The sequence below is a fragment of the Diadema antillarum genome, unplaced genomic scaffold (genome assembly GCF_040938485.1).
Source record: "Diadema antillarum isolate AM-2024a unplaced genomic scaffold, OU_Dant_1.0 seq00000220_RagTag, whole genome shotgun sequence".
In the NCBI taxonomy this organism is placed as follows: domain Eukaryota; kingdom Metazoa; phylum Echinodermata; class Echinoidea; order Diadematoida; family Diadematidae; genus Diadema; species Diadema antillarum.
In genome coordinates this window covers 199,458-210,000 of record NW_027271274.1, presented here as the reverse complement: position 1 = coordinate 210,000, position 10,543 = coordinate 199,458, and the positions used below count along the sequence as shown (strand labels likewise).

Below are 10,543 nucleotides of genomic sequence, written 5' to 3'. Positions count from 1 at the left end.
TTCCAAAGGTTCTTTTCTTACTAAAGTACGTTACTCCGAAGGCTCCTTATTCCGAAGTTTCGCCATTCCCGGGATTCCGATGGTTTGTTTATCTGAAGGTTCGCATTTCTGAAGAATCATTATTCCGAAAGTTCATGATTTAGATCAAAATAATATATTGTTCATTTTCCGAAGGTTCGTTGATCTGAAAATGAAATGAGGTTCGTCATTTTGAAGGTTTATAAATCAAAAAGTGAGAAAGGTTCACTATTCAGAAAGTCCGTTGTTCCGAAGGCCTTTTCATCCGAAAATGAAATAAGGTTCGTTATTCCGAAGAAATTTTGTTAATGAAAAAAAAAATGAGAAAGGTTAGTTATTTCGAAGATTTATTTATCTTAAGACGATTATAAGGATTGCAGTTCATAAGTTTTGTTAGTGTACTCTCCTTTTTTCACCATGGATTAACGATATTTTTGTAATGTTCCGATTAACGAACGTTTTGAATTCCTATCATGTTAGGACTAACGAACCGTATAAGAATGAGAATAAGGACCATATTCTATTATCGGATTAACGAACCTTTGTTATGGAATAACGCCAAAATGTGCTAAATATTTCATTTCCGAACTATTACGGACATTCTGTTGTATCAGAATCTGTGTGTTTTGTATTAAAGGACTTCGGAACAATGAAACCAACCTTATCTGAATTCAGATTATTGTATTACAATAATGCAAGTTCCCCTCGGAAACTGTGCGTGATACACGAAGTGAACATTCAATGATGCGTTCGCTCATGCAGAGACGCTTTAAAAATGCTTGTTCCGCTACGCATTTTCGAATGCGATCCGCATTTCGTTATAAAAAGGAGCACATTTCCTTTATTTTTCTTTGTCAGTGGTGCTCAGAAAATACTTCGTGATAACGAAAATTTTGTTATAACCGTCTTCGTTATAAGCGAATTTTCTACCATAGACTTTAATGGCGATAATTTTGGGACCAGAAGTTTTGCTTCGTTATAACGAAATTTCGTTATAACCGTGTTCGTTGTAACGGGAGTGCACTGTATCTTTATTTGTGTTCTTCGTCTCTGTCTTAATTTCCTCTCTTTGCATTGTTTCATCAATTTTGTAACTATTTTACTGTTATACCGTTAACGCTCATTTAAGAATTGCCCTACTGCATCATTGGGCATTAACAACTAGTATATCAAGAATGTGGGAAGAGATTGTCACCTCCTTGGTATGATCACCGCAGAGCATTACCTCCCTTGACAATTACTCCCTATTAAAATTAGGCTCCAAACAGTCACCCCTCTTACAATAACTCTCCCCCAGAAAATTACGTTTCTCATTGTTATTTTCGAACAGTACGTTTGCTATTTGAATTGGAAAAAAAAAATTTCACTACATATCGTCTGGTTTTGGTCGAGACCTAACTTCAGGTTTTAAACATCTTTTGGGTGAGAAAATTAGAAACCCCTTACGAAATATTAAAGAGCATGTTATTCCAAGAAGGATTCAAGTTTTTGTGAAAAAAAAAATACTCTTGAAATGGCCGGGATAAAACAGAGCAGCCCTATAATGTAAAAAGGATTCTGTCAACTACAACTCTCTATAGATCTATTAAAAAAGAGGGTGCAGGACAAAAGACTTCGTTAACAACTAGGGGAATTTTGTAAAAAAAAAAAAAGAAATACCGTTAAACTCGTAATATTTTACTCTTTCTAATCAGACTAACTTATATTTGAACTGGATTTCCCCTTAAAGTGTCGAGAACATTTAATTTGAAAACTAGCACAATTCTACTTGTATGTAAAACAAGCTGTAATCTTACTCTTATGACAGATTAGGGCACCGTTTGATAAAAGTTGCCAGTTATGACATCTTGTTAGTCTCTAATAATTTCAATAAAACCATGGGTTCTGCTTGATTGATAAGCTCGAGTCACCGACTTGTTACCATGGACCTGCTTTGATCGACCTACAACGATTGGTAATTGTGTGGAACTGACAGCTTGTCAGGACTGATAACTATCATAAAACCGTGCCCGAATCCTATCAGAAATTATGGCTTTATATCGAAGGGTCCCTCGCTAATGTTAAGGAAATATGAATTGCAGTGAAATCAACTCTCCTTTTCTTATGTTTATCTTCTGTGTTATAACGGTAGAAAATGACAAGCCAAAAGAGTAAATTGATGACAGTGTAAGAGAAAGGTGCATCTTCTGATATGGTGTTATGAACTTATGGAAAAATTACTAAGGGTGGTACTTCTTTCGGGGGGGGGGGGGGGGCGGGGAGGGAGGGTTGTCCAGTAGGTAAGTATCAGGAGGGGGGGGGGGGGGTCAGGGTATGGTTATGGGGGGGGGGTAGTAATCCGGGTGGTAGTTATCCGGGGGGTAGTTATCCGGGTGGTAGTTATCCTGGGGGTAGTTATCCGGGGGGTAGTTACCCAGGGGGTAGTTCTCCGGGGGGTAGTTATCCAAGGGGTAGTTATCCCAGGGGTAGTTATCCAAGGGGTAGTTATCCGGGTGGTAGTTATCTGGGGGGTAGTTATCCGGGGGGTAGTCATCCAGGGGGTAGTTACCCAGGGGGTAGTTATCCGGGGGGTAGATGTCCTAAGGGTAATTGCCCTTGGGGGTAGTTGCCCTAGGAGGGTAGATGACCGGGCGGTAGTTTTCCTAGGGGGTAATGGCCCTGGAGGGTGATTGCCCTAGGAGGGTAGTTGTCCGGGGGGTTGTTGCCCTAAGGGGGAATAGACCTGGGGGGTAATTATCCGGGTGGTAGTTATCCGGAGGGTAGTTGCCCAGGGGGTAAGTGCCCGGATACGTGGTATTCTATATATATATATATATATATATATATATATATATATATATATATATATATATATATATATATATATATATATATATATATATATATATATATATATACACACACACACATACATATATATACATTCTTTCAGAGCAAATCACAGTAGAAAAAAGAGCCAAGAAATTAAAAGCAATGTACTCAAGAATCAAAAGCTCACAGGTTGAAACATGTTTCATCTAAATTCATCTGCATTTCCAGATATCTTTATTAACAACCCTTCACAAAAACAGGCATATGTATGTAACAGAAAATACACTGATGAATAACCATGAGATCTTACACAAGAAAAAGAACATTTGTTCCCCTGCATCACAAGTTACGGGTGAAGAATAATCTGCTTTTGATATAAAATGTGCCTTACTGAGAGTATTTTGATTGGAATGACTTCCAAAATGATTCTGAACTACAACAAATGATGATTTGCAGCTGGAGTCCAAATCCATATCAAACTGATATAAGATGAACGGTGACGTTAAACAACAATTTGGCAAATGCATCAGTCATGTATATCATATTGTGTACATTGACATAAGAGTGGTCAATTACTTGGGGGGGGGGGGGTGTGGAATTGTGCATCCCTACACAAAAAAATATCAACAAATTATGAGTATGAAGTGGAGATGTGCTCAAGGATCTGTTTTGGCAAAAATTACAAATAGGAACACCTGCCAGAAATGTTTTGATAACATATTGTAACAAATGAACAGTTTAAACTTCAACAAAACAAAAAGCCCTAAAACTTTCTGAACAGAACATAGTGCTAATGCAATAACATCAACATGGAACGTCATCTCTTACTTTGCGCCCGAGCAGCCAATACTGGTTTTACATCATTCATTCATTCCAGAACCGTTTCACATCTGAACACCTCACATCTGGGGCAGGGTAAATCTCATTTGTGAACCGTGCGAAATGAGGAGGGAAGAACCTTTAGGCTGACGATCCTCCCGTAGATCTGGCGTACACGACTTGCAAACAATCTCCAAAACTGACGTAAAAATAGTCATGGTCTTACACTACATGTATCGGAAATCACCAGTTACACTACAACAAAAGCTGTAATCTAATTCAAAGGAAGTAGAAGAGTGTCATTTACAGAGTTAGCAAACAAGACATTGCAGCTGGCTGTAGTATAACAATTGGAGAGGCCTTTATATGAGACATAGTATGATATCCGTGAAAACAAAACCAGGGAAAGTGAGGATGAGAGGGCAGAACTACAAACATAATCAACTCAAAAATAAGACAGACAGACAGACAGACAGACAGACAGACAGACAGACAGACACTGATCTAATCAACGGGCATTTCTAATGCGACAGAACGGGGATGGGAATATACACAAACGAATCCATCCCTTGGCAGTGAAGGCACATATAAATGAAAGTAATTTTTTTTTTCTTGAGTAAATCAAACAATCATACAGAACATCATAACTCTCCACCTCCTAAACGTCATGTCACGCACAGTAAGGAAATCTCCTTACACAAAAACTTGTCATAGTTAAGTCATAATTTTGCCTTTAAACAAAACAAAAAAAGTAGGAGAAACTTTAATGATACTTGGTGTCACTTTTTTTTTCTTCCCAAGGAAAAGCCTCGACAAAATTCAGACAAGATTTTTTAAGAATAAGAAATTCCTAATCTTAACATCAACCACATTAAACCTGTGGTTCAGTCTTTCTTAAACACTCAACAATAAATTCACCAATGGCATGGGCATGCATAGTAAAAATTCAAGTGGATGGATGCATATTTATGTCACGAATTGAACTCCTACTGCTACCATATAACCTCATCATAGCCTCTCTGGTTCGGCTTAAAATGAACTTCATACTCTAGTTGCCTGTTTTGGTTTTTGTTTATTATTTTGCTTTGTTTCTGACATTCAAGTCTCTGTTTTAATAATGTCCTGCCCACATTCTCTCTGAAATAACATATATGAAATAATGTGAATCATGCATATTCATGCGCACAAGAGTCTATTAAGAAATATCCATGCTTGGGAAATGTCACGGACTGTTTTACAGAAACAGTGGAAAGAATTTTAAATGTGAAGGGAATTTCTACAAATATACAGTGTTTGTTTTTTTCTGTCTATCTCTTGGGGGGGCGGGAGGAGGGCATTTAGAAGGGAGAAATTCACATTTTAAAAAAACAGTCAGTCACTGCCAACATTCGACTTACATTCTAGAATTCATTATCACAATATAAAAGCCTATCTTCAGATAAATAGAGTTCTTTTTTTTTTGCATCCTACACAAGTTACAAACATTTTTCCTCTACTAGATGTACATACACTTAAAATACATTGTTACAAAAAGATACTATATATAATATAACATAATTTACATATACAAATTTACAATGGACAACAGCCCCTGTCACAAAAGTTCTGGCAAATGCCTCCTTACAAAGAAACAAAAATTAGTATGAAATGATCATGACGCTGCTCCATTCTTTAAAAGACTTCAAGAATTTCAAGAATTTCTCCTACACATGAAAAAATTGTGTGAATACAACATAACTGTGTTCTTGTGATGCAGAGTGAAGCCACGGGGAGTCGTCAAAAGTGTGCTTGGAGCTTGCATGCTTTCATCAAAAATATCACAGGAAAATATTTGTCAAAATTAACTCGAGTTGTCTTTCTTTTCACCCATCATCCCGTCAGGTGTATAGTACAAGCATACATGTATTTACAAAGAGGCACTTTCACATAAGAACCAGATTAAAAAAAACCAAGAAAATTGTTACAAAAAAGAATAAAACAATGTCACAAGTATCAGCAACTGAATGCAGCTAACATACGGGCAAGGGGCTATTCTGATGAGTCTCCAAAAGTGCTTCGAAAAAAAAAAGAAAAAAAAAAGACAAAGAGTAGAATAAATAAAGTAAAATATTTTGATAAAAATGTGACAATTCACACCTATGGAAACAAATCTCATTTCCTCTTATTGGAAACTTCTCAAGAAAATGTACATCAAGGCTTAATGAATGATTACAGTCACTATGTTTAGATACAACCAAAAAAAAAAAAAAGGAGAGAAAAATCACCTACACTTACTTACACTCATGTATTGCTCCTCATTTGTACAAAAAGAGTGCAGCCGCTGCTCAGTCATTTCTAACAAGGCACAGTTCATGAACCTACATATCATGTTCAAGGTAGTTATAAAATACAAAACTTGTACCACAATAAAATTGGGGTGCTTCGCAACTCGTGCACGTAAAAAGACATTTCATTACAAAAGCATGGATTGTCAGATTTGTATGTGCATGCAATTTCTAGCCTACATATCCGCAGTGTTCCATGAGCCTACAGTGTATTTGTTTTATAATACCATCATACGCTACATAAAATGAGGAAAAAAAAGAAGAAGGAAGAAGCAGATTCCCCTATGAAGCAAAAGTGTACATGGCAGTCTTGTAAATATGCACATAATTTACGACATCTTAAAACAGTTACACACAGTAGATATGGTATCGGAAGATTTTTAAGTACAATGCAAGGAGGTGAGGTTGCTTCACTAGTACTCATTTTGTAGTCATGTGACAGCCTCAAAAAACAGTAAGTACAATACATCATTTCATTACACAATTTAACATGACAGTGTTAAACCAATCTTTGCATACCATGGTGCATCAAAAAAACGACAATATAGAATGATCATTTTCCTCCACAGGTCGTTATCATTTACATAATCAGTGACAGATGGTTCTTCTGAATTAATTGGCCTTTTTCGCCATTTCCAGATCTCTGGTCAGTCTTGGGGGAGTGCAGGATGATAACCCCAGTGACCAATTTTGGATCTCACATCTGCTTTTCTTTCCAGTGCATGTAGATATTTGGTCCAACAATCATGGAAAAAACAAACTTTTGGAATGCGTGTCGAGTTCCTTTGGTCACACCCTGTTGGGAATGTTCATCAAGCCTCAGCGGAAAATGATGAATGTAACTCTTTCTCTTTCTACATTTGTCTTTCATCATACAGGTAATGAAGGTACACAATCTTAGCAATTACGTATTTAAAAAAAAAAGCATGGAACTACAAATATTACATGTAGTTTCGTAGTAGAGTACAGACTTGCATGAGGAAACAGTACTGGTATATATTGACAACGGTGATGCAGATACTCTACGGCATTCTCCAGGCGAACACATTCACGTTTGAACTGTTTTACTTGTTCATTGTCTCAAAAACACCACAAATTCAGTTTGGTAAAATGTCAAATGTTCCTACATGTAGGACACCAAATTACATCCCACTCAGATGTACGTCCCTTCTCCACTGTGGTCTGCTAGGGCAATCCTCAGATTGTTCACTTGACTGGGGTGACACCGCGCCATGAGGTCGTGTCCATTCATTTGCGGGAGGCCCCCCTGGGCTTGGGCAGGGGCCGGAGCGGGCGGGCTGCAGATGCCCTCCGACCCCGACCAGTCCGACTGGGCAGAGATCGGCGACGAGCTCGACCACTTGCCCGGCGACTCCGGCGACGGCGTCAGGTACGAGTGCTCGGGCAAGAGCGTTGTCATGGCGTACGACGCGGGGTCCATGGAGCCCCCATTCTGGCTGTGCTGGGAGGGCGGAGTTGGGTATTTGTCCATGATTCCCGCCGCTTGGAGCTGGCTGCTCGTCATGTCACTGGGCATGAGGTGTACGCTTTGCTTCACATGCCCTATCAGTCCATTGTCTCTGTGGCTGTGCTCTTGCATACAATTTTCAGGCGAGTTGGGGTAGCCATTGGGCAGTTCACTGATGGCTGGTGTGCTTGGGTACATGCCGTTTTGGCTGTGGTGATTCGAGAGCAGGAGGTGCATCTCCATCTGCTGAGGTACGTTGCCACGGTGCGGGCTGGCATGCATGGACTGCATCTTAGCCATGGCGTACTGAGTTGCGTGCTGGCTGGTGGTGGCGGCTGGCTGGTTGGGGCTGGAAGCATAGACACACTGGCTGGCCACGGCGGGGCTGGTGGCCATGGGGCAGGGCTGGGGGCTGGCCTCGGGCGCCTCTGGGCTGTGCAGCAGGGACTGTGTGCTGGGCGCCTGCCGCATGATGGCCGGGATGTTGGGCTGGGAGTTGCTCGCTTGGACAAGGACCTGCTGGTCCGGTCTGTGCACAGCCATGCAGTTGTGCTGCGTGTTTGACCCTGGCCAGCCATTGGTCGAGGTGATGGGGGCCATGGCTGCAGCCCCTACAATGTCCATACTCATTTCTCCCCCAAGTGAGCCCTTATCTGGACTTAACCCATTCATTTGGCTATAATGTCTGCCATTAACGAGTCCATTTCTGTTGTGCATCTCCACCACCCTCGGTCCCTGTGTGTGCACGCCCACCACTGTGGTCTGAAAATGGTCCCCGTGCCCTGGTCCCATCATGTTTTGCGTTGTCACTGGCAACGAGTACATGTTGCCCGGCGGCGGCGTCCGCGTGTAGCCGTGGGGCGAATCCACCGACTCCGGCGGTGACAGCACCGGCGGTGGCAGCTCGTCCGAGCTGGGCCTCTTTTTACTCTTCCGCTTCTTCTCCTTGGCGGAATCCTTCGCTCCAAGCTCACCATTCGCCTGGTGGTGGTTCTTGTGGGCGCGCCCCTTCTTCTTGGGCTTGGACCCGCCCGAGATGTAACCGTTGGGCACCAGGTCCCGATGGAGGTCCAGCTGCCCGTTGACGTGGTTACCGGCCCCCATTTCGGGGCTCATCACACTGTACGTCTTGAGGAGGTGCACGACTTTCACATAGCACATCCGCTGGGCGATGTCCCGGGGCGACATATCGAGGTGGTCGGTGATTTCGCGGTTGGCTCCATGCTCCAGCAATATCTGCACCATCTCTTCCAGCCCTTCCTTCGCAGCCAGGAAGAGGGGGGTTTGCTCCTACAGAGTGATAGGGAAGAAATAAGAGAGAAGTTGAGGCATTGATATACAGTCAGACTGTATTGAGATACAGTCAGTTACGAAAACATCACTATCAATACTTTTCATCTGAGGGAAGCTGTCGTTATTGGTGTTTCAAGCAATCATAGAAGTGAGAGGTAAATTTACATGACTACTTTCATTTCTCACATCTCTGAACAATTTTTTTCAGTTTTAGCTGAAACTTTGCGCACATCACCATGAATAACAAACTTTATCTTTGACATAATTCGACAGATACTTCACTGAATACGTACATACATTTACAGCCACTGGTGACACAAGATATTCACATCAAAGCCAAGGTATACACACCTGATTGTCTTGCAGATCTTTGTCAGCTCCTTTGCTCAGCAGAAACTCCACCACTGGTATGTTATTTGAGGCTGTTGCCCAGTGAAGAGCAGACTTCCCTGTGGAGTTAAGATAGGACAGAGACCGAGACGATTACTTATTATGATGATATTGGAATAGCACCAAGTGTTTTAGTTGGTTTTTTTTTATTTTACTCCTTCCTTCTTTTGTAATACTTGCAGTTTTCATTACTTTCCACATGTTTACTCATCTTCAGTGAATAATCTTTATTAAACAACAAGAAAAAAAAAATGGTCCACTAAGTTCACAGAAGTAATAATATCAGACTTCTACAAAGAGCAACAACCAATATAACCTCGGAGCCTCTTCCTGCCACATATTACTGAATAAATGTATGAATTGATTGATGAATTGATAACACCCTCACTAAAATACCTCAATTTAAGTAACACATAATAAGCACACATCAATCATTGGGTCACAGGGAGTCCAGAAAACCTGAAACACACGGCATACATACATTGTAAGCTAAGGTCTGAATTCTTTTTGAATGTTATGACATTATGGTATAAAGAAAAAAATCCAAGAATGCCAAACAGATCAGCTTTTAAGAAATCTGCACTTGATACGGCAGATAACTCACCATCGTTATCGACGAGCGATATGTCCGCGTTTGCTTGCTCCAGTTCTTCCACCATGTTTTTCCGCGGGAGATTGGCTGCGATGATCATGGGTGTGGAGCCGGCATGGGTCTTGGCATCAATCTTGGTTGATCTGTTCTGGATGAGGAGCTGTAGAAAGAACATGGACAGAGAGGCAAAAATGAGCAAAGGTGGTCAGGACCACACAGACAGTGATACCGGCAATGTTGGCTTGTGGCTATATCCCCCGATTCCCCCCAGAAAAAACAACAAACAAAAATGGGGTGTCAATATTACATACCTGCCAACCCTGAGACTTAATAAATCTGAACAAACAAAGAAAAATCATTAAAAAATCTGAACTTTCATGAATTTCGTATACTTTACTATTGACAGATATTTCTAAAAACTCAGAACACACGGAAATTAATGCATTTTCTTTCAGTAAAAAATCTTAATATTCAGATTAAAACTGAACAGTTGGCAGATATGATATATTAGGTGTTGATCACAAAAACAAAACCATAAAAGTCAGATTTGACAGGAAAAGCGAAGGTTGGCTGCCATGGTTCTTTTGGTCTTCACTGTACAACAGATGGAAGGATGGTCTATGACTTAAAAACAGACCATTCACCATTCCCTGAGCAGCTTTACTGTGTGGTAAGATGTCCACAGTGACCTATAAGATTACCAACTAAACATAACTCATATAAATGGACCCATGGCTTTCGGAATGAATGCCCTCAAAGCTGTCAGAACTGAAGCAAGCCCTTCTGCAGGCTTTTTGAAAGCAATTACTCGGTCATGACATCAAATCA

At 40.8% G+C, this 10,543-nt stretch overlaps 1 pseudogene; it reads right to left on the bottom strand.

The window, feature by feature from the left end:
• Positions 1 to 5,917: 5,917 nt before the first annotated feature.
• The window catches only part of LOC139729153 (uncharacterized), a 66,209-nt pseudogene continuing 61,583 nt past the window's right edge, over positions 5,918 to 10,543 (bottom strand).